Source organism: Mytilus californianus, unplaced genomic scaffold, assembly GCF_021869535.1.
Source record: "Mytilus californianus isolate M0D057914Y unplaced genomic scaffold, xbMytCali1.0.p SCAF_5, whole genome shotgun sequence".
NCBI classification, from domain to species: Eukaryota; Metazoa; Mollusca; class Bivalvia; order Mytilida; family Mytilidae; genus Mytilus; species Mytilus californianus.
In genome coordinates, this window is record NW_026262701.1 from 83,103,273 (window position 1) to 83,118,263 (window position 14,991).

The 14,991-nt window shown below is 32.1% G+C and overlaps 1 long non-coding RNA gene across 1 annotated transcript in view; it reads left to right on the forward strand.

Moving 5' to 3' along the window:
* Nucleotides 1–12,850, forward strand: part of LOC127703201 (uncharacterized) — a 41,046-nt gene extending 28,196 nt beyond the window's left edge. Inside the window, exons 2-3 of the long non-coding RNA XR_007982757.1 lie at nucleotides 12,186–12,322; nucleotides 12,732–12,850. This is a non-coding gene — a long non-coding RNA (uncharacterized LOC127703201). The remainder of the gene's footprint in view (nucleotides 1–12,185; nucleotides 12,323–12,731) is intronic.
* The last annotated feature ends 2,141 nt before the right edge of the window (nucleotides 12,851–14,991 follow it).

Consider the following 14,991-nt stretch of genomic DNA (forward strand, 5'->3'; position numbering starts at 1 on the left):
GGTCTGTGGATTCGGTGATGGTGGTAAGGGTTGATCTAAAGTGGGGAATGACGTAGATATTTTCTCCGGTCGCTGGGTTTGTTTTTACCATCTCCACCTGTAGTACTAATTGCACTTTTAGGGCCTTCTTTTTGGTGAGTGCATCTGAAATTGTGCTGGCGATAGTGCTTTGACTTACATTAAAAAACGTTAGCATATCATGCTGTTTCAAGGGTTCAATGGTGATTGTGCCAAATACACCTTTCAATGCATCGCGTCGGTTAACAATTTTGATTTCCTCTTCAACGGGGGCATTTTCAATGTTTTTTTTCACCAGTTCGGTCAGGTCAGCTCTCCCTAGTCGGGAATAGTTGGTAATTCCCCGTCTTTTGGCAATGGTCTTCAGTTCCTTTTTGGTAAAAACCTCTTCGCGAGTAAATTTGTGGGCAGTATTGGTCTCAATTAACTTAACCAATTTCCCCTTGGGTTTCCTACTATATCCCTTAAGACCCTCCTTCTTTGCGATTTTTCGAAGTTCTTTCATGGTGGTTTTCACCACAATATTCCCTACAACTGGGGTATCCTCCTGCTGGCGTGGTTCTTTACTGTGTCTCCAGCAAAGCCCATCTTTCCCTGGTTTACTCTTACAAAACTGCCCCTTCTTTCTATTTAGTGAAGCACCACAAGTTTTGAGTTCTTCATTCTCTTTGAACTGATCCATATTCATATCAACACTATTGGATGTCATCTCTTTATTTATTTCAATTTTATCCATTTCACTTGTAGCAACACGGTCCTTTAAGGTGTCTCTACAATTGTTTGCAAAAGCCATATTTTGTTTCTACCCTAGGATTACATCCCTTTAAGGTGTCTCTACCATTGTTTGCAAAAGCCATATTTGTATTTACCCTTAGACCAATTAAAATGCTGATCCATTTACATTGTAAAAAATCTAAAGTTGGATTTATGCTAGATTTCCCCTTAAAAATGGAAAGTGCCGCAGAATCTGCCTTTTTACACTACTTTTTCCACACATTTAGTCATAATCGTCTCTACTTGAGGATGTCTTCAGCCTCCACAATGAAATTTTCAGAACTCCATATTTCGTTATGTCAGGACCTACCATGAAGGTTGCTAAAATTGGGTCTTTTCGTGACATTCCCCATACGCTTTTGCCAAGCGCGAATAAGTGTCGGTATAAACTACCTTAACAAAAAAAAAGGAATGCATTTGGCCGAAATTTGTCGTACCTCCGATAGCATTTGGTGTAGTATATTTTGATAATAAATTAAGGTTTTATTTTTAAGTAGTTAATTGGTTTATAAACTTGCCGACTCACTAAACTGAATAAGGTCCTAAAGACTTAATGTTAAGTTGTGAGTGAAAGGCCGAGTTTACATATGAATAATTCACTGATGATAAAGATAATCTTTATTATAATGATTATTCTATAATGAAATACACTAAAATTTTCTCCAGATCTAAAATTTCTTAAACACTTGTAGAACCATTTTCCTTGCATAAGAATCATACTCGTGACATGTTGAAACAGGTTTAGGGGACGACGATTTGTTTTTATGTGTTGGGAGGGGGTGTTAAGGGGCCCGTCCTCCCTCATGGAGCTACCTACCTATTTGTACATTGTTAATGTATATATAATTTTGACATGTTCAACTCCAAAAGTTGCCTAGTCTGCCCCCCTCCCTCCCCCCACCTTTTTGAAAATGTTAGATCTGCATCAGGCCAAGGGGAGGAGAATTTATTTTGGGGGATCGAATGATTGAATTTTCATTTGCATTGAAAAAATCTTTCTTGTACACTTTCAATTCCTCCCGCCCCATCCGATCCCAGAATATCAAAAGTGTCATCCCCTTATACATATATAAACTAAGGGTTTCCATGACGCCTACAAATGACAAATGACATAGTATTCAACATTAGAATACTTTATTTACACAATAACAATGTACTCTGAATTTCATTGCACCAGTGATACGAATAATTACATGCTTTTGGTTTGTAGTTGGGTTGGACACATAGTATTCACTGTTTAGTTGAGCTAGAAATCCTCCATGATACACTATTTAATGTCAATTAACTTTTTTTTAACTTGTTTTTGGAGTTCGGTATTTTTGTTATTTTACTTTTTGCACAAAATTGTATTGAGATATAGCATCCTGAAATATATATTACATATATACATAAAATATAATAATATTTATTTGCTTTTGTATCAGTATTTTTACTTTTCACGTAACAATGCTGTGAGCACTTTAACAGTGTGTGTGAAATTTATTTTAAGATTACATAACTATTATCTGTAACCTACTGACTAAAGTGCACTCGACTGCAAATTGTTAAAGTACAAATCCTTGATAATATTTTTATAGCCTTGTATCTGCATAAAATAGTAGATGGTCACTGCTCCTACATTCTGGGTTGTATTTTTTGGATCGTTAGAGGGTAACGGCACGGTCTTTTGGCAAAAAAAAAATAGTTTATACAATATTTGTGGGCGTGGCATTTTATGCCAATTAAATTACAAGAAGTCGGTAGATAGGTCACTTCAACAGTCAGACATCATAACAACTAAGATCTCCTTTTTTCACACACAACATTCAAGAAGTCGGTAAATAGGTCACTTCAACAGTCAGACATCATAACAACTATTAGATCTCCTTTTTTCACACATAACATTCAAGAAGTCGGTAAATAGGTCACTTCAACAGTCAGACATCATATCAACTAAGATCTCTTTTTTTCACATGCAACATTCAGGAAGTCGGTAAATAGGTAACTTCAACAGTCAGACATCATAACAACTAAGATCTCCTTTTTTCACATACAGCACTGGTTTATAAAGATATTCTTCACCTCTTAATCACAGTTGATTTTTGTAAACTTTTTATGTTGAAACATCGATTAATGTGCGACCGCTGTGTTAGAGATGATTCAATAGTTTATAGTGTAATTTCACGGTGACATAGATTCTCTATATCAATTTGTCACCTTTTCTTCAGTTAAATACATTATTTAAACGACACATTCTGTTTAAAAATCAGGTGAATGAATCTAATACCTCTGAACAATACACGTTGCACTTTCGTAATATTAGTATTTTCGCACGATATAATATCTTACCTTCTATACATTTCTAGGAATATAATTGGTTAAAAGCGACCGCGTGGGACCGTGTGGGTTAGTATGCGTGGTTTATTTTAATACGTGGTTCGTAGTGGTATTACGTCCCTTTATAAAAACAACACGGCGTTGAGGAAAAATCTGAAACGTTTCAACAGACGAAGAAATTTATGATGAACGATTGAGATAAATGCAGAAAACACATTAAAAGCTAACAAGTTGTTATTGATGGCATTTGTTTTTGTATAGACCAATGAAAGTAGGTTCTTTATATTGAAGACTTGATCACTTTGATAGTTCACTAGTCTAAATGCCACCTGTTAAGAAATTCGGTAAGATAAATTCGTTACTAATACTAATATTATATATATATATATACAAGTCTAAATTGAAAACAACGTTCACACCTATGATTGCGTTGGATAAAAACCGTAAATTTTATACGTGAGCATGCACAATAAATTTCTTGTAAGAGGGATCTACATACAGCACAAACAACATTTTCCAAAAGACCAAAAAAGTGAAAAAGTATATTTTAACAAAACGCATTTGACTAACAGGTCGAACAACAAATGTTCTTAAACCCTGCATGCTGACTGCCATTGGCGATTGCCAAATAAACGGATCACCAGATGTAACAAAATGGATCTTATTTATCAATTTAATACCAAACAGAAAACAATAAATATATATAAATATACTGCAAACAGGACGACTTTCTATCCCGATTGTTAATTTTCTTGGTGATCAAACTGGACTAAAATAGTCCCTTTCATTTTTCTGTATTTGAATTCCGTCACATTTCATGCATGTTCGATTATATAAATTGTTATTTTAAGTACGAAAGACTGTTTTAAATAAGTATATTAAAAGGAATTTGGAATAACGGCTAATATTTCAAATCAATACGGTACTCTGGAAATATTTTTTAATGCAACATTTTAATTAATATCTTAATGAACATATCAGGGGATTTTGGGTAATATAAATCTCGATATCTGGTACTAAAAAGATGCATTATTGAATATAGAAATAAGGAGATGTAGTATGATTGCCAATGAGAAAACTAGCAATCAAAGACCAAAGGACGTCACAAAGTCGGATGTGAACAGCTACATGTACCTTGCAGCCTTCAACAAGGAATTATTAAGCCCATGCCGTAAAGTAAGTTATATATAAAAGGCCTTGGGTGGCAAGATCTGAAACAATTCAAATTAGAAAACCAACGACCTCGTTTGTACTATAAAATACGAATAATAAATGAAAATAAAAACCGTAATAGCTTAGGTATGTTGATCGACCTTTTGTCTCATTTTATTCATTTCTCTTTGCCGAGTGGTCTAAGTAGATAATGTGCAGAAAACAATAGTCTGTCAACACTGAAGTTGTAATTTCGAACCCCCACGTGACAGGTGCGTTTGACTCTAATCTAAATTTACTAGAATTGCCAGTTTTCCTCCACCAATAAAAATAAAGCCAATAGTACATAAAGTAGCGTTAAGCACCAACAATCAATCAACCAATCTAATTAAATTAATATGAGGCAGGCAATACCTGTGAAAGGGGACGAAGTCTATATAAAATTTTTTTTTTTAATTCAAACATATGTTAAGTTCTAAATCTGTTAAAAAAGAAACGGAAATACCGTAACGTTTCCGATTTTGGTTCTGTTGTTAGGGATTTTAGTTATGACGTCATATTCAATGTAAACAAAGAAACGCTATCATCAGGTAACGTTTTTTCATATCAAAGAATAATTAGAAATGAAATTGTTATTGTGTTCCTTCCTATATTTTACTGGACTGATATATACTTCACTCAAAGTCTCATGACAAACGAGACCGGAAGAAGGAAGTAGATTTCTGCGCAAATGCGGGAATTAAAAAAAGTTACAAAAAAAAAAAGTTAACGATTTTGAGTTCATTAGTACAATGAAAATTTCGGGAAATTTTCCCGATTTTTTTTTTTTTTTTTTTTTGGTTGATTTTTCTACTGTTATAGATGACCTCGTCCCCTTAATATGAGGCAGGCATTACCTGTGAAAGGCGACGAAGTTATATAATTTTTTTTTTTAAAAGAAACGGAAATACCGTAACGTTTCCGATTTTGGTTCTGTTGTTAGGGATTTTAGTTGTGACGTTATTTTAGTTATGACGTCATATTCAATGTAAACAAAGAAACGCTATCATCAGGTAACGTTTTTTCATATCAAAGAATAATTAGAAATGAAATTGTTATTGTGTTCCTTCCTATATTTTACTGGACTGATATATACTTCACTCAAAGTCTCATGACAAACGAGACCGGAAGAAGGAAGTAGATTTCTGCGCAAATGCGGGAATTAAAAAAAGTTACAAAAAAAAAAAAGTTAACGATTTTGAGTTCATTAGTACAATGAAAATTTCGGGAAATTTTCCCGATTTTTTTTTTTTTTTTTTTTTGGTTGATTTTTCTACTGTTATAGATGACCTCGTCCCCTTAATATGAGGCAGGCATTACCTGTGAAAGGCGACGAAGTTATATAATTTTTTTTTTTAAAAGAAACGGAAATACCGTAACGTTTCCGATTTTGGTTCTGTTGTTAGGGATTTTAGTTGTGACGTTATTTTAGTTATGACGTCATATTCAATGTAAACAAAGAAACGCTATAATCAGGTAACGTTTTTTCATATCAAAGAATAATTAGAAATGAAATAGTTATTGTGTTCCTTCCTATATTTTACTGGACTGATAAATATATATTTCACTCAAAGTCTCATGACAAACGAGACCGGAAGAAGGAAGTAGATTTCTGCGCAAATGCGGGAATTAAAAAAAGTTACAAAAAAAAGGTTAACGATTTTGAGTTCATTAGTACAATGAAAATTTCGGGAAATTTTCCCGATTTTTTTTTTATTTTTTTTTATTGATTTTTCTACTGTAATAGGGGACTTCGTCCCCTTATTAATATGAGGCAGGTGTTACCTGTGAAAGGGGACGAAGTCAGAAAACCTTTAGACTCCCGTTAAGGTGGTATGGGAGTATGAATTAAAAATTGATAGAATTTTTTCATACCATAGGCGGATCCGGGGGGGGGGGGGCCCCCTTTTGTGGGAAAAATTTGGTTGATCATTTAGGGAATAACTGAAGCATGACTGGAGCGGGCCCCCTTAATAGGTCAGCCAGTGCTCCCCATCCCCCCTTATGAAAAGTTCTGGATCCGCCACTGCATACTTTGCTTAAATGTAGTATATATTGTGATATGTTCAAAAATATAATAAAAAATGATAGGTTACCGAGCATTTTCTGAAGCTACAGGTTGTGACAAAATGACACATGGATTATACAGGGAAAAACATCATTAATTATGCGATTAGAAGCTACATGTAAACTGAATGATAGAATTGTAAAATAAATACGAGAAGACAACTTTTGGAAAATGCTTTGATAATATTATAAGAAAAGATAGGGTCACTGTACAATTTTTCGGGCTAAAATATAAAATAGCAAAATTTAATTTAAATTCCTTCAGAAAATTTCAGAGTTACCTCACCTTCAATTCATATGATTTAGATTTAAAAAATAGATACCTTTTCATATATTGCGTATGTGAAAATGTAACCTTTTCCCATAATGTTTGGGTTTCATGTGGTGTGTAATGTAGGAGTGGAATACCAAAATGTCAAATATGAAAACTTGGTTGATTAAAACACAGCAGGAACACCAAGAACGGTGACAGACGAAGAAGTTACGGGAACTTTATTGACCTTATCATATTTTTCTGATATTTTCCCGACCATTCCAGCGGCACATCATAGCACCTTGTATACAGGAAGTGCCACTAGTAATCTCAATTTATATGGAAAATGTGGAAGGTGATATACGATACTATTAAATATGGATGCCTTGGAGACATGTCAGACACACCAATACAATGGACAATAACACTATTGAAGCTAGTAAAAACTTGAACAGTTCTATGCTTTCGAATGGCAACTATTCAATGTCTCAAATAGCTTATAACTGTTGTCTTCTTAAAACGTACAGAAAAAAAGTAAAATAAACTGACGACTGCTAAAAAAAAAAAACACAAACAAACAAACATGTCGAGGCCTTTAGTTTTCTCGTTTGAATTGTTTTACATTTGTAATTTCAAGGCCTTTTATAGCCAAGTATACTGTATGACTGTATGGGTTTTTCTCTTTTTAGAAGGCTATACGGTTGCCTATAATTGTTTATATCCACTTCATTTGATCTTTGGTCGATAAAAATTTAATATAAGATGTCGTATGATTGCCATTCCAACAACTCTCCATAAGAAATCAAATGACACAGAAATTAACAGCTATATGTCATCGTACGGCCTTCAAAAATGAGCAAAGTCCATACTGCACAGTCAGCTATAAAAGGCCCCAAAATTACAAATGTAAAACAATTTAAAGGAGAAAACTAATGGCCTAATTGATGTACAAAAAATGAACGAAAAACACATATCATGTAACACAGCAACAAACGACAGCCACTGAATTACAGGCTCCTGACTTGGGACAGGCATATACATAAAGTTGTCTCATTTGCAATTACACCACATCTCCTAATTTTTATAAACATCTGAAAAACATCACACCATAAAACAGTATAGAAATGGGCTTGAGTCATATAAGTGTTACAGTTTCAGCTTCTATATACATAGAGTAGAAACACTCTAACAGTGGTCATGAAAGTGTCTTATTTTCTTGCTTCAGACTTTAAACTCTGATTGAAGGTTGTAAAATTCAATATACATCATATCTCATTGGGATGCATGACCTTTGAGTAATGGGTTTGCAAGTGGCTACTGTGAATGTAGAAGGTGATAACATAAAAACATTGGTCTAAATTTGTGTGACAAGGTAAATGTTGCTAGAAATAATCATATTTCATTGTTTCTTCACCATGTTTACTGCATCGCGTTATGTACAAATTTCTCACTTCTTGCTAATAGATCTGGTGATGTGAAGTTGATTTCTCTTTTTTCTTCTCATTGTATCATTTTCCTTTTTTTTACTCTTTTGTGATGGTAAGCCATCATGCATGTTATTGTATATAAAAAAACAAAAATTGTGTCAATTTTGCTCAATACCTCAGTGTAACATGTAGATCTAGGTACATCATTATGAAGATATGCGGTTGTAAATGACACATTCTATGTAGAATGATTTTATAATTTTGAATAAGAAAAATATATGTCAATTGTCATTATTAAAAATTCAGCTTCGTTTCGGTGTCACTTCTTTTTCTTTTGGCAGTAAGTTTGTCACTAATAAAATTATTGAAATATATGATAAAGAAGAGTTGTTCTGCGAAATCATTTTTGAAATTATTTATTAAAAGGTATGATTTAAAACTAAAAGATGTATTTTTTTTGTTAATTGTCTGCGTTTAATTTTTTTTATGTCATACAATGCTTATTTTTTATTCCTTGAAAGTTGTTTTGTATTTTTTTTTTATAAAAAGGTATTTATATATAACCTAACTTCAGAATCTGTTGAAAAAGAAACGGAAATACCGCAACGTTTCCGATGTTGGTTCTATTGTTAAGACATTATGTTGTGACGTCATTTGCAATGTAAACAAAGAAACGCTATTGTCAGGTAACGTTTTTTTTTTATCATATCAAAATCTGAATTAAAAGAATGTATATTTAAATGGTTAAAAAGACTGATAACTCTGCTATTTAAATGTAAACGAAAAGACGTGTTGCTATGAAGCATCGAGTTGATAAGGTACAGATATGTACCAAAACCAACGTGTCACAGTGATCCTTAATCATAGCGATCACCATTATATGACTTCATACAACTTTGAATCTGCATGTCTTTTTGTTAAAAGTATAACGAAAAAACAACAACATTAAAGCAAAGTCAACCATGAATTATAAAAAGGAAATTATAAGAATATAAATGTTATTGTTATTGTGTTGTCGTCCATACTCTTTCCGGTAATCATACATATTAATTTTCGGGAAATCGTATGACATATATTGCAGCGTCCGCCAGGGGAAAATGCAACTGTTTGAAAAAGTTCGAAAAACGTTTACGATTATGATTTTATCAGTATATTGATTTTTTATTTTGATTTTTAGAAGTTTTATTGATTTGCTTACTGATGTAAGGTACGTCCCCATAACATTTTACTGAAATCCCGAGCCAAAACGATACCGGAAAAGATTTCTGCGCAGATGCGGGAAAATAAAAAAAGTCTGAAAAAAAAAGTTAAAAAAAGTTAACGATTTTGAGTTCAGCACATTATGAATAATATGAGGCAGGCATTACCTGTGAAAGGTGACGAAGTCTATAATATGAGGCAGGCGTTACCTGTGAAAGGGGACGAAGTCTGTATGAATTATATTTTTTTTAATTCAAACATATTTTAACTTCAAAATCTGTTCAAAAAAGAAACGGAAATACCCTTACGTTTCCGATTTCGGTTCTGTTGTTCGGAATTTTAGTTGTGACGTTATTTATGTTATGACGTCATATTCAATGTAAACAAAGAAACACTATCAGGTAACGTTGTTTCATATCAAGCCATTCAAGGAATTATTAAAAATGGAATTGGTATTGCGTTCCTTCCTATATTTTACTAGACTGATATTTATATAAATTTTACTCAAAGACTCATGCAAACGAGACCGGAAAAAGGAAGTAGATTTCTGCGCAAATGCGGGAAAATAAAAAAGTCTGAAAATAAAAAAGTTAACGATTTTGAGTTCATTAGTACAATGAAAAATTCGGGAAATTTTCCCGATTTTTTTTTTTTTTTTTTTTTATTGATTTTTCTACCGTAATAGGGGACTTCGTCCCCTTATAAATTATTTTTTTTTAATTCAAACATATTTTTAAGTTCTTAATCTGTTAAAAAAGAAACGGAAATACCGTAACGTTTCCGATTTTGGTTCTGTTGTTAGGGATTTTAGCTGTGACGTTATTTTACTTATGACGTCATATTCAATGTAAACGCTATCATCAGGTAACGTTTTTTCATATCAAAGAATAATTAGAAATGAAATTGTTATTGTGTTCCTTCCTATATTTTACTGGACTGATAAATATATATTTCACTCAGTCTCATGACAAACGAGACCGGAAGAAGGAAGTAGATTTCTGGGCAAATGCGGGAATTAAAAAAAGTTACAAAAAAAAAGTTAACGATTTTGAGTTCATTAGTACAATGAAAATTTCGGGAAATTTTCCCGATTTTTTTTTTTTTTTTTTTTTTTTTTTGATTTTTCTACTGTTATAGGGGACTTCGTCCCCTTATCAAGCCATTCAAGGAATAATTAAAAATGGAATTGGTATTGCGTTCCTTCCTATATTTTACTAGACTGATAAATATATATTTTACTCAAAGACTCATGCAAACGAGACCGGAAAAAGGAAGTAGATTTCTGCGCAAATGCGGGAAAATAAAAAAGTCTGAAAATAAAAAAGTTAACGATTTTGAGTTCATTAGTAGAATGAAAATTTCGGGAAATTTTCCCGATTTTTTTTTTTTTTTTTTTTTTTTTTTATTGTTTTTTCTACCGTAATAGGGGACTTCGTCCCCTTATTACCATACAATTTATCTGTATTTACTACTAAGTATATAACAGCGTGACTGATATCGATGACGTGACGTCATAGAGTTGTAGGGGTTTGATAAAGCTTATGTACCTTGACTGATATCGATATCACGATTGTCATTGATTGTATTACACATACAGTACACTGTACCTGTATTTACTACTACGTATATAATAAAATGCTTATCAGTTTGCGTTCAAGAATATTTAAAGAAAAATATGCCGACTCGCACTTTCGAAAAAGTGAAACCATAACCCAATGGGTGTTATTGTTTTCTTACAGTATACTACTAGTAGCTTTTTTTCTCGTAGATTTGACGTGACGTATTTCATTGCAGTTTTGACGCGTTGAGTGAATTGTTAACGAAACACAACTTGCTTTCAACGTTGTTTTTACACCATGCAGGCTTCTGCTTTAAACTTCATTAAGATTATTCAATGCATTTCATATTTGCTTATAGTTTTTATACAGAAGACACCAATTCACTCTTTCCTAACAAATTGAAATGTATATACTATTGAATATAATTTCGGCAGAAAAAAACCTTAATTAATTTCAAATCAATAGCAAGAATTGATATGGATAGTTAGGTTTACATAAGTTTCGACCAATTTTGGGTGAACTTTTATGATACTTTGCAAGTTCTAAATCATGGAAAATTTTGGTATTGTTCGATTAATCTGGATTTAGTAATTAGTCCATGCTGGATAATTTACGTTATATATATGATTATGACTCTTCAAGGAGTTATTGCCCTTAAGTGATGATTTTTGACTATTTTTTGTGTTTTTGCTAACTATCTCGAAAACTAAATGTGTCAAAACTATTAAAGATTTCGAGATAACTAGCAAAAACACAAAAATTTGTTTAAAATCACCATGTAAGGGCAATAACTCCTTAAAGAGTCATCCAATGATTTCAGTAATATAAGAACTATTTTAGGTCTTGAATTGCTGATTATTTTTGCTGTCATAAGATTTTTATCTTTCAATCATAGTTGTTGTGATATTAGTCAAAAACAAGAAAATTAGTAAAAAATCTTCTTGTAAGGACAATAGCTCTTAAAAGGAGTCATCCACTGGCTTCCATCATTTCTCATGTTTGGAGATCTTGTATTTCTGATCATTTTTACTGTAAACAGTTTCTATCTATTAAAGTTTTCTAGATTACAGGCAAAAACCCCAAAATTAGTCAATATTGTCATGTAATTTCAATAACTCCTACTAGGAGTCATTTTATTTTATTTGGTGAAATTAATTGTATGTATATCTTGATTTTGGAGCTTTTTTGCCATTGTCAGATTTCTCTATCTATATTTGTATTGTGGTTTTCAAGCTATGAGACAATTAGTGCACTTTTCCCTTATGTTATATTTTAAGTCATGGTGGCCATGTTTGTTCTTAGACAGAAATTAAAAAAACAGAAACTTTGAAGTAAATACCCTAAGGATCTTTCAGCCAAAAGTTGAAATTATTCTCTTAGATTTGGAAAAGAATTAAGGATGCCAAGTGATGGCGACAGCTTATATAGCCTATAGGGCCAGGTGATCCTTAGATTGTACAACTGAGAGAAGACAGACACCAAGTGATGGCAAAAGCTCAAATAGCCCTTTGGTCCAGGTGAGCTAACTATGAATATTTCATTGACAACAACTCAAAAGCATGTCAGATTTTTCCAAGATGTTTAGGGTAGATAGATCTTGTTAAACTATCATTTTTGCAATTGACACTTTATCCTAGCTCCTACAATTTACAAAATACAATGTAACAGCAAAAAACTGTGAAAATCAGTAAAAACTTACCTTTCAGGCCAATAACAAATAAATAACAATAATTGTTTTATGGGTAGATAGAGGTTGTCACTCTGGTGATTTTTACATTTTACACTTTTAACCTAGCTTCTATAGATTTATGTATAATAGCCCAAGAACTGCAACTAGAGGCTATAGAGAGCCTGTTTCGTTCACGCCTGAACATAAAAAGGTGTAATAGACTTTCTCTTTTCGATGAAATTATTGTCCATTTTTAGGATTTTTTTCCCAGGAAACTGTCACCATGGGCAGAGATGCAAATTAATGCTTCAAAAAGATCAATCTTTCATTGGTGGAATGTATGCTTATTCACAGAAAAGATCCACATGTATTTGCACCTACCACAATCAACTTTTTTGTGAAAATTTGTCCTTTAAACAAACTTATTAGTAAAGGTTATCTTACCAATGTTGTAATTAGATCTTTGAATATAGTTTACATTGGCACAAATATCGATTTTGTCATCAGCAAATTAAAACATAACTAAACTTGTATTCTTTCAAATGGTTTTTTTTGGATGTATAAATACACATCCACATTCATTTTCTATATAGAGATTTCTCTATCTATATATTACATTATACATGTTTATTAACAGGTTAACTCCTAACTATCCTACTGCCTGTGGATACTTTTATTTTGGCATTGCACAATTCATGTCTTCTTTGACTGTCCATGACGTTAAAACATTAAATCCCTGGGATGTGTTTTAGTTGATTTTAGTCTCTGATCATCTGATGCATGATTTTTTATTATGAATTGTTTTTGGCTTTTAACTAGCTTTCAGTAACTGCAAGTACTCTCAAATCGTACTTTCGTGTTATTTGACCTGTTGATACAATTTGTAATGTATTTTGTTATTCAATGTTTACTTATTAAGTGTTATATCTCGTCTCACTATTTTTAATATTTACCACCTTTGATAAGTGTTTAGTATGACAATAAATTTTTTACTTTTGTTCTCGTACTAGGAACAACAAAATTATTTTTATTTAACTGTGTACGTTATTTTATTTGGTGGCATTTTGTCCAAGGTTATGCTTGTCTTTCTGATATGGTTTTAAATCTAACCCCCTTGTTTTATTAATTTTGTATTTACATTGTGTCATAGATCAAATTTATTCATTCAGTGTATGTTCACATGTTTTTGTTAATATGTCTTTTGATTGAGTTAAGCCATTTCAATTGATATTTTATAGAATGTCTTTCTATGTTGTGATGTAACACGATTGTTTCAGGTAGGGTGAAGGTTGGTGCCTATTAAAACGTTTAAACCCGCTGCATTTGTTTGCACATGTCCTAAGTCAGGAACCTGATGTTCAGTTGTTGTCGTTTGTTGATGTGGTTCATAAGTGTTTCTTGTTACTCGTTTTTTATATAGATTAGACCGTTGGTTTTCCTGTTTGAATTGTATTACACTAGTCATTTTTGGGGCCCTTTATAGCTTGCTGTTCGGTGTGAGCCAAAGCTCCTTAATGAAGGCCGTACTTTGACTTATAATGGTTTACTTTTACTAATTGTGACTTGGATGGAGAGTTGTCTCATTGGCACTCATACCACATCTTCTTATATCTATTTAATTTAAAAGTTTAAAAATATCATGAAGCTTCATACTATAATTTAAGTAAAAACACATATATAACATACATAAAATCCGAAATAATGCACCTTCATGAAACTTTAAAAGCCCATAGAAACAGATATAAACAATTCAAATATACCAACTTGGTCTTTTTTACCTTAAATACATGTAATCAACTCACAAAACTGCATGTGATGTTGTATTTATTCAATATCAATAATATATTTTAAAACTGTTCAATGTAAACACTGATTCAAACATTTAAAGTTGATTTCTGACAAAATTTTCCATTGTTCCAATTGAAATTTTTTTTTTTGTGTGTTTGACAAATAAAAACTGGAAAATGATGATGTTTAAATTAAGGCCTTCTTGATTGTATTCTATAACTACACAAACACAAAAAAAAATCCAATTTCGAATAAGAACAATGCTAAAAATTTTGTCAGAATCAACTTTTTATGATTAAATCAGTGTATATATTGAACAGATTAAAAATATTATTGATATTGAATAAATACAACATCACATGCAGTTTTGTGAGTTGATTATATGTATTTTCATCTATTTAGAAGATAATTTTTGCATCAGATAAATTAATCAATGACTGATTCTCTTAGAATAAATTTAAAGGTCCCAGTGATTAAACTACACAGAGAACAATAGCTTTTGTATTTATTCAATAGGACAGTTGAACTGATAAAAGTTTAAATATCTTGACCAAGGGGAAACGACTCTGTGGAAGAGTTTCATTTGGTTCGCAATAAAGAATCTGATAAACTGATAAAGCCACATAAACTTATCATTGACCAATGAACCATGAAAATATGGTCAAGGTCATATGAAACCTGCCAGACATACATTTACACCTAACAATCATTCCATACACCAAATATAAT